The sequence below is a fragment of the Suricata suricatta genome, chromosome X (genome assembly GCF_006229205.1).
Source record: "Suricata suricatta isolate VVHF042 chromosome X, meerkat_22Aug2017_6uvM2_HiC, whole genome shotgun sequence".
Lineage (NCBI taxonomy): Eukaryota > Metazoa > Chordata > Mammalia > Carnivora > Herpestidae > Suricata > Suricata suricatta.
Genome location: NC_043717.1, coordinates 81,339,026 through 81,353,319, shown reverse-complemented (window position 1 = coordinate 81,353,319; position 14,294 = coordinate 81,339,026). Strand labels below are relative to the sequence as shown.

The 14,294-nt window shown below is 41.6% G+C and overlaps 1 protein-coding gene across 6 annotated transcripts in view; it reads left to right on the top strand.

Moving 5' to 3' along the window:
• Positions 1 to 14,294, top strand: part of KLHL13 (kelch like family member 13) — a 182,511-nt gene that overhangs the window by 144,832 nt on the left and 23,385 nt on the right. The window lies entirely within an intron of this gene.

The window sequence follows — 14,294 nt, the reverse complement described above, 5'->3', positions numbered from 1 at the left end:
GAGACCATGGCACCATCAAGCATTATGACAAGTTGTTTTATAGCAACAGTTCGGAGCCTGGACCCTGTTTCAGATTCTATGCCTCCCTCTCTCTCTACCCCTCCCCCACTTGCACTCTGTCTCTCTCTCAAAAATTAATAAAAAAAAAAAAAAAGAAAGAAACTGCAATGTGGAGCTAATTAGCATAAGGATAAGCAGTCCAGGTACTTTTAACCATTCTGGATGCTAGTGGACTTTAAACCAGATAATGGAAGCCACTTTAGGGCAGTGATGCAGATTTGGGACAGTGGTCCTCAAGCATCTCAGAATCACAAGGAGAAAGAATCACATATCCTAAAATTGTGGCTATGGTTGCACATATTATCTTGAATGTCCTAGGAACTGCTGAACTCTACACTATAAATGAGTGAGTTGTGTGGTATGTCAGTAAGATCTCAGTAAAGCTGTTAAAGGTACAGGACAATATGTATAGCATAATCCCATCTATTGGTAGAAAAAATAGATAATATATATACATATATATGAACGTAAATGCACAGCAAAAGTCTGGAAGCTTTAGGGTCTTAACACTTTCTGCTGTGTACAATCCTGCACTGTTTAATTTTTGTTACAATGGAAATATTCTTGTATATAACCTGAGTAATTGACAAACTATCATTGTTGGCAGGTCTCTGCTGCCCTGAGTACCACTGCTTGTGGTATATTCAGTAAAACTCTATCTCCTTTAAAAAATATACATGTCTATAGTATACATATTACATATATTAATATATACTCAGTTGTTGACAAAACAAGTAAAGTGGGACTTAGACCCTTAGCTATATCACATTCCTGTGTTGGTCCAGGCTGGTGGAGGGAACAGTGATGTGAACGTAACTAGAAAGTGTGTATCGAGGAAAGGTGATCTTTCATCAACTGACCTTTTTTTGTTGTGATTATGCTATTTTCTGTGGTGGCTTAGAGCTACCACTCTGCACCGCTATTGCAAACCTTTGCTGTCTTTCAAAGTCAATCAGGGGCGCCTGGGTGGCTCAGTCGGTTGAGCATCCGGCTTTGGCTCAGGTCATGATCTCACCATTCATGGGTTAGAGCCCTGCGTCGGGCTCTGTGCTGACAGCTAGCTCAGAGCCTGAAGCCTGTTCTGATTCTATGTCTCCCTCTCTCTCTGACCCTCCCCTGCTCACACTGTCTCTCTCTGTCTCTCAAAAATAAATAAAAAACAGAAAAAAATTTTAATGAAAAGAAACAAACTGAGAGTTTTCAGGACCAGCACTAACAGAGAACTTTTTTCCGTATCTAATCTTAGGTGTATGGTTGTCAAGAGAACAGGTTAGAGAAGTGTTTCATGTGTAAATGTTATCATTGTTGTAAAATTAGCAATTGTACAAACTTGAGCTCCAAAAGGCCTTCAAAGTAGCCGTCTGGGGAAGGATCCTAGGGGAGAAGCTGTTTCATGAAGTCTCACTCAGCAGGATTACCCAGTGCAAGACTTGGGTGGGAAGGGCGTGAGTTTTGGCCCAACCTGGAATCCTAATTTTACCACTTACCAACTAATTATGTGATTTTAGGAGTCTTCTCTCTGCTCTGGGCTGGTTTCCTTATCTAATATGGGCAAGGGGTCTGAGGATTAAAGGTGACAATTTATGGGAAGTAAGATGCATAATAAATAGCCCTTTTGGGATGCCTGGGTGGCTTAGTCGGTTGAGTATGGGACTTCATTCAGCTCAGGTCATGATCTCACAGTTCTTGACTTCAAGCCCCGCATTGGGCTCTCTGCTGTCAGCACAGAGCTCGCTTTGGGATCCTCGGTTCCTCTCTCGCTCTGCCTTTCCAACCACTTGCATGTGCATGCACTCTCTCTCAAAAGTAAACGTTAAAAAATTTTTAAAAATTATATCCATTTCATTTTCCTTTCATTTGAGGCAACGGGGATGGCGGCAGAGGAAATGTAGCTAAACTGAAGTGATGCACGTGCCAAATGAGGCATCCATGTGGCTGGCCCAATGCCCTCTTGCAGATTAGCTGTCTCCATTAAACAGGCTTTATTTAGCAAGGTAGACTGGCAGAGTAAGTGCCTAAAGAATTTTCCTACCTAGGGGCACCTGGGTGGCTCAGTCAGTTGAGCCGTACAGCTTCAGCCCAGGTCATGATCTCACGGTTTGAGGGTTCAAGCCCCATGTCAGGCTCTGTGCTGACAGCTAGCTCAGAGCCTGCAGCCTGCTTCCAATTCTGTGTGTCCCTCTCTCTCTGTCCCTCCCCTGCTCATGATGTCTCTCTCTGTCTCTCAAAAATAAATAAATGCTAAAAAAAATTTTTTTTAAAGAATTTTCCTACCTAATAGTCTTGGACTCCTAGAACCTTGAACAAATCCCAGGAGACTCCATTTTACATTCCCATTCACAATGCATGAGGATTCCAATGTTTCCATATTTTTGCCAACACTAACTTTCTGTCACTTGCTGGTGGGTGTGAAGTGGGAATCTCAAGGTTTTGATTTATACTTCCCTGATTGCTAATGGTGTTGAGCATCTTTTCATTTTTGCCCATGTCCATTTCTATATTGTCTTTGAGGAACTATCTATTCAGATCCTTTTCACAATTTTTAGTTGGGTTATTTATCTTATTATTATTCAGTCGTGAGGGTTCTTTATATACTGTAGATACAAATCCCTGATGGGAACAGGATTTCCAAGTATTTTCTCTGAGCAGCTTCGGTTTTTCTTTTTTGTTTTAAGTTTATTTTTTGAGAGAGAGAGAGAAAGAGAAAGGTGTGTGGGGGAGAGAGAAAGAGAGAGAGAGAGAGAGAGAGAGAGAGAGGGAGGGAGGGAGAGAAGGAGAGAGAGGAAGCCGGCGGGTAAGGGGCAGAGGGAGAGGGAGAGAGAAATCCCAAGCAGGCTCCACGCTGTCGGTGAAGAGCCCAATGCATGGCTCGAACCAGTGAACTGTGAGATCAGGACCTGAGCCGAAATCAAGAGTGAGATAGTTAGCTGACTTGAGTCACCCGGGCGCCCCTCTCGCAGTCCCTTGCTCTGTCATAGCTGCCTTGCCAATCCCCGATGCTGTATCCATTCAATCATCTGATCTTTGCTTCTGCTTTACCTTAGTAGAGTTCATAGGACAGATGGGCAAGGCAAACACCTGGAAGACTTCGGATTTTTATCTGTTCTCTAAACATTTATATTCTTCCACACTTCAGTCTTTGCACCCGTTTCCTCTTCCTGAAATGCCTTTATTTTGTTTTGTTTCTAGTAAACCCCTACTTATACATAATGATCCCCATCTTTTTATTAATGTTTATTTTATTATTTTTGAGAGAGACAGAGCATGAGCAGGGGAGGGGCAGAGACAGAGGTGGAGACACAGAATCTGAAGCATCCTCCAGGCTTTGAGCTGTCAGCACAGAACCTGACACAGGCTTGAACCCACAAACCGTGAGATCATGACCTGAGCCCAAGTCCGACATTTAACCGACTGAACCCCCCAGGGACCGCATGACCATTCCCATCTTACATTGTACGTTGTAAAACAGGGATTCTGGTTTTGCCCTAAACTCATGGCCTTCCCACTCCAGTTAAGCAGGGGGTAATCGTGCAGCGTGTGACATCTCAGAACAGTCCCTCCCCGTTGGTCTCCTCCCCTGACAGGTGCTTTGAAGCTAGAGTTTGTGTGAGCCAGGCAGAGTTAGTGGCTTCTGTTCCATCCTCTGAGCCCTTGTTAATATGACCTATTGATGTAATCCACAACTCCTATGTTCCAATGTGTTGTTTCTGTATACCTGTGATCTAGTGCCGGGGCACGTGGCAAATGTTTAACAAGTGGCCGTCGTTGTCATTATCATCATCATCATTATTGTTATATTTACCATTGTCATTAAAAGAGAATACATACACTCCTGCTCCTGTTGGTATTGTTTGTGGAATAAGTGAATTTGAGTAGCAGTTATAATAACTTTCATATAAACTTGCCTCAGTAATACTTTCCAACAATATTGTGGGGTAAAAAAGGGGCAAGAATTATCTCTATTTTGTAGATTAGAAAACTGAAGCTCAGGGAGTTTGCACATGGATTTTGTGACTGTAAATGTTTGTATAATCTGTGTTCGTAATTGGTTGCTTCTAATCTTGCTCGAAACTCTATTATCTTTTTAAATATAATGTCTATAAATGTTAAGTTTTTATTGACAGTAAGTGTAAAGACATTGATTCACAAAGGCTAACAGATAATTTGTTGTGAATGATATAGCAAAGATTCGACTCTTTTCTTTTTTTTAGATTTTTTAAAGTAATCTCTGCACCCAACGTGAGGCTTGAACTCACAACCCCGAGATAAATAGTGATCTAGAAGTCAAACGCAGATGAGGTGTCCTCAGAATATTCGCTCATGACTTGAAGTCTACCAATTAATGCAATATTACACACTCGCTAATAAATATCAGCAGTAAACTAGTTGAGGTGATGTTACTAAATAAACATTTGCCCATGGTAACTAAAGAGAGAGAAAAGACGTATCCCTTTATGCTTACCAACTTTGTAATAAGAAGACGACTAAAGTGAAAAAAAAAGTCCCATTCCCTTGTGGCTGAGGCAGCGAGGTACCCCATAAAGAATTTTATTCCTTCTTTTTTTTTTAAGGCTATTTGTATATTTTGAGAGAGAGAGAGAAAGAGGGGCTGTGAGCAGGGGAGGGGCAGAGAGAGAGCGAGAGGGAGAGGAACCCAAGCAGGATCTGTGCTGTCAGCATGGACCCTGATGCAGGGCTCAGACTCAGGGACCGTGAGTTCATGGCCAGAGTCAAAATCAAGAGTCGGACACTCAACCGACTGAGCCACCCAGTTGCCCCTAAAGATTTTATTCTTAATAGAAAGAGTAAAATTATGCAGAAAGTCTTCTGGCATCATTAGAAATATTAGGGGAAAAAAAACCAAAGCAAACAAACAAAAAAGGGGAAAAACTGCCAACTGTCAGTTGGACACATCCCTGTTTGGACAAGGAGGCATACCCATAGTGCCACATTTCAGCCGGTGGCAGTGTATATTAATTGTAGAATGTTGGCCTGGATGGAAACAAGTTATTTCTCTTTTTTAAAAATGTTTATTTATTTTTGAGAGAGAGAGAGAGAGAGAGAGAGACAAAGGATCCAAAGTGGGCTCTGCGCCCACAGCAGAAAGACCAATGCGTTGCTCAACCGCACGAATCATGAGGTCAGGACCTGAGCCAAAGTCGGATTTTCAACTGACTGAGCCACCCAGGTGCCCCCAAACAAATTATTTCTTGATCGTTGGCTGTGCTTCCTCAGACCTACAGAGTTTCAAAATGTCTCCCTGCTCTGAGTGTCTAGGTTCCTAATTGGCATTTTCTCATGTGAAGATTGTTCTTTCTATATTTTTCTCCATTTGTATCTACTTATGATATTTTTCTACCCAATTTTAGTTGCAAAACCAATGGAAGATCATTTTGTAGTCTCAAATACTTATCTATATAATACAATATTAAAGAAATGAATTATCCCAAGAGTTTTCTTATCTTGGTCTGGTTTTGATATTAGAATAATACTGGCTTTGTCAAATGAGTTGAGACATGTTCCCACCTCTTAACTTTCTGGATATGTTTCTGTAGAATTGGTCATATTTCTTCCTTAAATGTTTGGTAGAATTCACCGGAGAAAACTCAGTTTTATAGTAGACATACAGCTTTTCAGGTTGTTTATTTCTTATAGAGTTACTTCTAGCAACTCGTCTTTCAAGGAATTTATTCATTTCAACTGAGTTGTCAAATTTATTGGCATACAGTTGTTCATATTTACTTATTATTCTTTTAAAAGCTATGGGGCGCCTGGGTGGCTCAGTCGGTTAAGCATCCGGCTTCAGCTCAGGTCATGATCTCAAGGTTGGTGGGTTCGAGCCCCACATTGGGCTCTGTGCTGACAGCTCAGAGCCTGGAGCCTGTCTTCGGATTCTGTGTCTCCCTCTCTCTCTGACCCTCCCCTGCTCACGCTGTCTCTCTCTCTCTCAAAAATAAATAAAACATTAAAAAAAATTTTAAATAAATAAATAAAAGCTATACCATCTCTAGTAATATCACCTCTCTCAATCCTGGTATTGGTAATTTGTGTTTTTTCTCTTTATTTCCCTAATCTGTCTAGCTGGAGTTTTATCAAATGTATGGATCTTTTCAAAAAACCAAATTTTTTGGTTTTATTGTTTGTTTGTTTTTTTCTCTTTCTGTGTTACATTTCTTTGGTCTCCTCTCTGATTCTTATTATTTCCATTTTCCTGTTTTGGGGATTAATCTGCTCTTCAGTGTCTAGTTTCTTTTAGTTTGGGATGTTTATTGATTTATTTTGAGAGAGACTGAGTGAGCTGAGCAGGGTAAGGAGCAGAGCAAGAGAGAGAGAGACAGAGACAGAGAGAATCCCAAGCAGGTTCCGCACTATCCATGTAGAGCCCAAAGTGGGGCTTGATTTTTCACAAACTGTGAGATCATCACCTGAGTCAAAATCAAGAGTCAGCTGCTGAACCGACTGAGCGATCCAGGCGCCCCAATTTCTAGTTTCTTCAGGAGGAAGCTCAGAAATCTATTTTGCCTTATTTTATAGTTGTGCCAGCTATTTGTCCCCCAGTAAGCTTTATGCCAAACATGGGCCTTGAACTGATGACCCTGAGATCAGGAGTCACATGCTCTTCTAACTGAGCAACCCAGGCGCCTCATGCCAACTTTATTTTCTTTTTTAATTAAAAAAATTTTATTTCAATGTTTATTTTTGAGAGAGAGAGACAAATGTGAGCAGAGGAGGGGCCAAGAGAGAGGGAGACACAGAATCTGAAGCAGGCTCCAGGCTCTGAGCTGTCAGCACAGAGCCAGACGTAGGGTTTAAACCCACAAACTGTGAGATCATGACCTGAGCCGAAGTCGGCCGCTCAACCGACTGAGCCACCCAGGCGCCCCCACTGCCAGCTTTCTTTTAACTAGTTTTAAATTGGCATATATTTTTTGCCATCTTTCTACATCTTTATTTTTTAATGAACATATAATAAAATTGATTTTTTATTGGGCTTATATACATTTTCAAGTTTTAACAAATACAGTGTTTTGTGTAATTGGCCCCACAGATATGATTCAGGACTGTTCTGTTGCCCCAACATACTTTTGTCACCCTTTGGTGGTCACACACGTCTCCACCTCTAAACCCCAGATGCTACTGATCTGTTTGCTGTCACCACATTTTTGTCCTTTGAGAGTATTACATAAATGGCATTGTACAGTCTGTAAGCTTTTGAGACTGGCTTCTTTTACTGCATCGAATATCTTCGAGATCCATTCACTTTGCTGTGTGCATCAACAGTTTCTTGTTATTGTTGAGAAGTGTTCCGGGGTATGGAACTTGGCGGGGTATCTTTTCCATGCTCCTCCATCTTGACCATCTTCCTGATAACCTTCCGGTTCTCTGGGCTCTCTTCTTGGTCCTCAGACCTGAAAGCTCGGTTTTATTTATCCCGCCCCTTGCTATACCCAGACCACGACCGAGGCCACATCCTGGTCCAGATACAGAGACGGACTTCCTGCAGAGGAATCATCACCAGCCCTCTGATCAAAGAGGAAGCCTCCCCTCCCTCACTTTTAGGCATTTCCCATCACCCCCACCTTGGGATTGCCTGGGGATTGGGGCTCAAAAGACGAGAGAGAAATGACAGTAAAATGGAGTTTCTTCGGTCTCTCTGAGCTTAAGCAGATTTCCTCTGCTCCCAGAGGACTGCCTCCCGGTTACGTGGTGTCTTAACTCCAGGTGGGACGCACTGGGGGAAGAAGACAGGGGTTAGGGTGAGAGACTCAATGCCACTTTGGTCATCCTTTGCGTTCTGATTTCCTTCCCCAATTCTTTTGCTATTGTGAGTGTATTTTCCACTAACTTTTAAGCTTTGTGGGGGTAGAAATACAACAGCGTTTGTTCTAGGGCAGCCTTTTTCCCCCAGGACTGAGGGAAATACTTTTGAGTACTCTACGTAAGGCCCCAGAAGTGTAAGGTTTCCGTTTTGGTGGTTTGAATGAATTACGCCTTTGATGAGCCTTGGAGTGTTCTTGTACTCCTTCTGGGTGGTTCTTTCCCCAGACAGACACTTAGCAGTACTCACCTGAATGCTTGAGGGGGACTATTTTTATTTTATATTATTTTATTTTATATTTTATTTATTTACTTTTTAGTTCCTTTATTTATTTTGAGAGGGGGGAGGGGGAGGGAGAGAGAGGGAAAGAGAGAGAATCCCAAGCAGGCCCCATACCACCAGCGTAGAGCCTGACTCAGGGCTTTGAACTCACGAACCCTTAGATTGTGACCTGAGCCAAAATCAAGAGTCGGACGCTTAACCAGCGGAGCCACCCAGATGCCCTTATTCTGTTTATTTTTGAGGGAGACTGTTTTTTGATCTTCGTAGCCCTCTCTCTGTGCAGATCTTTTCTCCTGTGTTCTGTGCTACACACCTAGCTGCCTTAACACCCTTGACGCTCGCAAGTGACAACGCTGTGCCCCGCGTGGGTTCCTACTCCCTGTACCTCTGTCTTGGAAAGTCCAGAACATTCATGGGGTCATCTAACTTGCTTCTCATCTTTCACAGATCCTTCTCCTTTATCCAGTCTTTGACTGTTTTTGTTTTTGTTTCCCCTTCCATCTATTTTCTCTGGGTTTCAGTTGTTTCAGGAGGTAAGGTAAATTCAGCCCTATTACTTTATCCTTGCTGGAAACAGTTATCTAGAGGCTATCATGAAATGCCAAATTGTGAGACTCCGACTACAGGTGCCTGGCTATTCTGGAGATTTGGGTAGAGATAGCTTTATAAACTAGGTCAACTTGGAACTGGGCTCTGAAGGAGGGAAGAAATTCTATGTGAAAAATAATGCAAAAATACAAGTACTACAAAAAAGGCAAGCCTGGTTTTTACTAATGAGGCAGTCTAGACAACACCCTAAAATAATGAAAAATGAGGTTGAACCACTGAGCTGGACCACATGGAAAGAAGTCTTTAAATTCCAGGGGCACCTGGCAGGCTCAGTAGAGTGTGCAACTCTTAATCTTGGAGTTGTCTGTGTGAGCCCCACATTGGGTGTAGAGATTACTTAAAAATAATATCTTAGAAAACAAAGCAAAACAAATCTTTAAATTCCCTTCTTGTGATCTAACACTGATAGAAAGCCCTTAGACATTTTAAAGCTCTAGGCAGTGTTGTGTAGTAAGAGCAGAGTTTAATTAGAATTAATATAAACTTTTGTATCCAGTCTGTAGATCTTTTACTTTCAAAATGCATCTGTTCCTTTTCTGTCCTCTGAATTAAATGAAGAACATGGGCATGGTATTGTTTTGATCAAATGCATTACATTTACTTAAAGACTGGAAAGAATCCATTACTTAACCTTTTTTAGTTTCTTTATCTTTCATTGTAAAACATATTTTCCATTAATAATCTTTATTGGTCTTCTCAAGATGCGTTTCCTTCTTCTCCCACTTCCTTTTCAAAATTATACTGATCAAAAGTAGATACAATATGCTCATGAGTTACTTCCAATGCAGAATTTAATGGAAAGAATTGCTCATCCATTTGCTTTTTCATACCCGAAATTATCCATCTCGCCTTTCTCACAATGACAATATACTTTGTTTGAAAGCTATTGACATTCAGGGTGCCTGGGTGGCTCAGTCAGTTAAGGTTACGACTTCGACTCCGGGCATGATCTCACTGCTTGTGGGTTCGAGCCCCGCATAGAGTTCTGTGCTGATAGCTCAGAACCTGGAGCCTGCTTCAGATTCTGGGTCTCTCTCTCTCTCTCTCTGCCTCTCTCCCGCTCATGCTGTGTCTCTCCATCTCTCTCTCTCAAAAATAAATAAACGTTAAAAAATTCTAAGAAATAAATGAAAGCTATTGACATTCAACCAACTTTTGGTAGTAATTACTTGTAGCTTGTATGGTTTTGTATTATAGTTGTGTAGTATCAATGCATAACTGCTTCTATTATAATATGACCGTTTAAAAATGTATCAAACTCATTTAAAATGTCTCAGTCCTTCAAGTATTACATAGGTACCTCCTTCTATGTAAAAGGATTTTTTTAACAAAAAATAATTTTTTAAGTTCATTATTTATTTTGAGAGAGACAGAGAGAGAACGTGCACAGCAGGGGCAGAGAGAGAGAGGGAGAGAGAGAGTCCCAAGCAGGCTCTATGCTGTCAGCACAGAGCTCGATACAGAGCTCAAACTCACGAAGTGGGAGGTTATGAACCGAGCCAAAGTCAAGAGTAAGACATGACCGACTGAGCCACCGAGGCATCGCTATTTAATAGGATTTGAAGGTTTGACACATTAGGTAAGCTTAATACAGGGGATAGAAAAAGCTTCTTTTTTTTAATGCTCCTTCTCTCTCTGCCCCTCCCCTGCTTGCATGCACGAGCACGTGCGAGCTCTCTCTGTGTCTCTCTCTCAAAAATAAACATTAAAAAGAGAAGAAGTTTAGTTTAAAGCAATAGGAACCATTTTAAAGATACTCTCAAAGACTGGAACATTTTAAGTGTGCAGGGTATCTTTTTTTTTCTTAAGTTTTGTTTTATTTGTTTAATCTGCATATCCCACATGGGGCTCACACTCAGGACCTGAGATCAAGAGTTGCATGCTCTTCCGACTGAATCAGCTGGGCGCCCCACCAGGGTGTCTTTGAGAATCTTTCTGAGTTAAATGGGGAAAGAAATTTATAAGAGTGAAAGCAAACGATAGATCTATAGAAGGCAGATAAGAATTGGGGAGGAAAAGGACCTCCCCCTTTGTTTGAATGTGTGCACCCTTCGCAAGATTAGGGTATAAAAGTTGTTTAGAGAGATGAGTGTCTTCTATGCAACAGAATATGTTGTAGAAGGAACTTTAGCCTTTCCTTCTTTAGACAGACCTGGGATATACAGATAACAGCATGCAAACAACATGCTTCGAATCTGTGTGAATATAATCTGAATTGACAGATCTTATTTGGATACAGACAGCAATAATCAGGAATAAAATTGGCAAATACGGAATGGCGGGATTGTTCATTTATGCATTTGAGAGTAAAGGTTGTGAAATATACAAAAAGGGAAACTACTTGATATGCAGTGAAAATAAAGGCAAAACCTCACAAAAACAGGCACTTTGCCAAAGGTAGATAAATTAAGCTGCGAATAGAAGTTACTCAGAGTGCGATAAAAGTAGCCTATGAGCTTCAGCTTCCTTTCTTGGGGGACTCCAGATTATAATGAGGAAGGGTAGAGGGTTTTTTCTTAAGAAAGTGCAAAGGGAAACAAAATGATCAGATCTGAGAAGAGGGTAAGAGCCCCTGGTGTCTTGGCTGAGCTGTCCAAATGGTGAGGATTGAGTCTGTACCTCAACAAGCAGTTTTAGTAGAATATGGACAAAATGAGAAATGACACAGGGGATAGAAAAAGCTTCTTTTTTTTAATGCTCCTTCTCTCTCTGCCCCTCCCCTGCTATAACGACACGGAAGCATTAGCTATTCCTTTTTCGAAAGGAAAAAGAAGGAATAATAAATAAATAAAAACACGTGTCAGTAGGCTCCATTCATACTATTTATTATTCCTTCTTTTTTTCCTTTCAGCTTTTAAATGTTTTTATTATTTATTTTTGAAAGAGAGAGCATGAGCAGAGAGAGAGGGAAACACAGAATCTGAAGACAGGCTCCAGGCTCTGAGCTAGCTGTCAGCACAGAGCCCGGTGCAGGGCTCGAACCCACAAACCATGAGATCATGACTTGAGCCAAGTTGGACACCCAACCAACTGAGCCACCCAGGCACCCCTGTAGGAATATTTTAAAGACAGAAGGGCCAGCAAATGAACCGAGGTTTTGGTTTGGTTGGTTTTTGTTTTGTTTGTTTCTTTTTTAGTTGTTGTTTTAGTGGAAGAAAATAACGGACTGGATGCAATCACTGCTTTTGACAGAATAAGCCATAATTGCCTTTCACAGATATTATCTATGTATGTATGTATCTCTTAGAGAATATTCAGAAATTTTTTAATGAATAAAAATAAAGCAAGATTGCATACAGTACCCAGTCTCACTTCGTTGGTATTTTGCCATCTTTTTTGCCAGTGCCCAAGGTATAATCAGTTTTCCAAGATAAACCATATGCTTCAACTTGCCAGAAGCTTCTAAAACCTTTTTCTTAATTTTTTAACATTTATTTATTTTTGAGAGACGGGGGCAGAGCACAAGTGGGGGAGGGGCAGAGAGAGAGGGAGACACAGAATCTGAAGCAGGCTCCGAGGTGTCAGCACAGAGCCCGACATGGGCTCGAACCCACAAAACCGTGAGATCATGACCTGAGCTGAAGTCGGATTCTTAACCGACTGAGCCCCCCAGGCGCCCCAGAGCTTCTAAAACTTTAAAAGTACATTTTCTCTAAACCAACCATTCCACTTTTACACACATACACCCACACCCCTTTCCCCCACCCACACACGAGCAAATAATAGATTATGAATATATATATATAAAGAGGTCCAGGGGTACCTGGGTGGCTCAGTGGGTTGAGTGTCTAACTCTTGATTTCATCTCAGGTCATGATCCCAGGGTTGTGGGACTGAGCCCCATGTCAGGCTCTGTGCTGCGTGTGGAGCCTGCTTGAGATTCTCTCTCTCCCACTGCCCCCCCCCCTCTAAAAATGAAAAAGAAAAAAGAAAGAGGTCTGGTAATATATATACTAACCTGTGAACAGTAGTTACTTCCTGTAAGTCACAGTGGTGGAGTTTTAGTTTTCCTTTTATATCCTGTATTTTTATAACAAGCAGATATTTGTTTTGTTTTGGTTTGTTTTTTTAACTTGTGGCTTATCTGAGGGAGAAAAAAGCCAAGCCCTTGTAAGTCAGCTGTCTTCCCCCAAACCCTGGTTCAGTTCGAGTTCTCTCATTCCAGCCTTTTTTTTCTTAATGTTTATTCATTTTTTGAGAGAGTGAGAGAGAGACAGCAGGAGTAGGGGAGGGGCAGAAAGAAGGAGACACACAAACGGAAGCAGGCTCCAGGCTCTGAGCTGTCAGCACAGAGCCTGACGCGGGGCTTGAACTCACAAACCGTGAGACCATGACCTGAGCCGAACTTGGACACTTCACCCACTGAGCCCCCCAGGCGCCCCTCATCCCAGCCTTTACAGTTTAATGCAAATAAGCACTGTAGGCACAATTGCTTTTATCACTGGGAGAAGGTTCCTCACGTAAAGTTCCTGGTTTCTAGTTGGTTTGTCCCAAAATTCAAGATCTGCACAACATGTCTACGTGGTTTTAAAATACCAACCGGTGGCTTCTGGTCGCATTCAGAATTGTTTGTTCATGCATTAACTGAACGTAAGTAAAACACGTAGGGAGCACCAACTGTATACCAGGCACTGGAGAATGCAAACGTGCTAGGCCCTCAGCTGTTCTTCCAGCTGCTTCCCTCCATCTCGGTCAAGTTCGGGGGCATCCCATCCCCACCCCAGTACTTCCCAATGCTCATCTGCCTTTGAAAGGCAATCCCCTTAAACTGAGTGCAATTTAAACTGCATATATGAATTTTCGCTTGTTTTCCTTTTTTTTTTTTTTTTAGAGACTGAACGAAAGAGTGTGAGCGGGGGAGGGGGCAGGGGGGGAGAGAGAGAGAGAGAGAGAGAGAGAGAGAGAGAGAGAGAATCTTAAGCAGGCTTCATGCTTTGCACAGAACCTGATGTGCAGCTCAATCCCAGGACCCTGGGATCATACATGACCTGAGCCAAAATCAAGAGTCAGATCCTCAACCCACTGAGCCACCCAGGTGCCCCAAGACTCCACATATGAATTTTCCAAAAGCCACTTTTGGCCTTCTCTGTGACAATAGTCCCCTAAAATGGACATCTCGTTTAACCTTTATTTTTCCAAATAACAGAGGCTGGAGATCATTTAGCAACGGAAAATGGAAACTATGGAGGGTGGAGTATATAATGTTTGTGTTTACAGAAGAAAAGAGGCATTTGTGAAAGATTTGATATTTGTGAACAAAAACACATGTCAGTCACTGTTGGAGAAAGAAAAATTTGATACATAATCCTGTTCTAAAATATATGTATAATGTATAAATATTTTTGGAATAGAAATATTTCTCTCTCCAGAGAGACAGCGGCTGGATCACATTATCTCCTTGAAGTTCTAGTTCTGTAGATGCAAGTATTTTCCTCAAAAAGCAATTTGGAGATTATGATGAGATGTTTAGACTGAGATTTATATTATACATATGCGAAGCATCAATATTTCTAAAACTGCATTC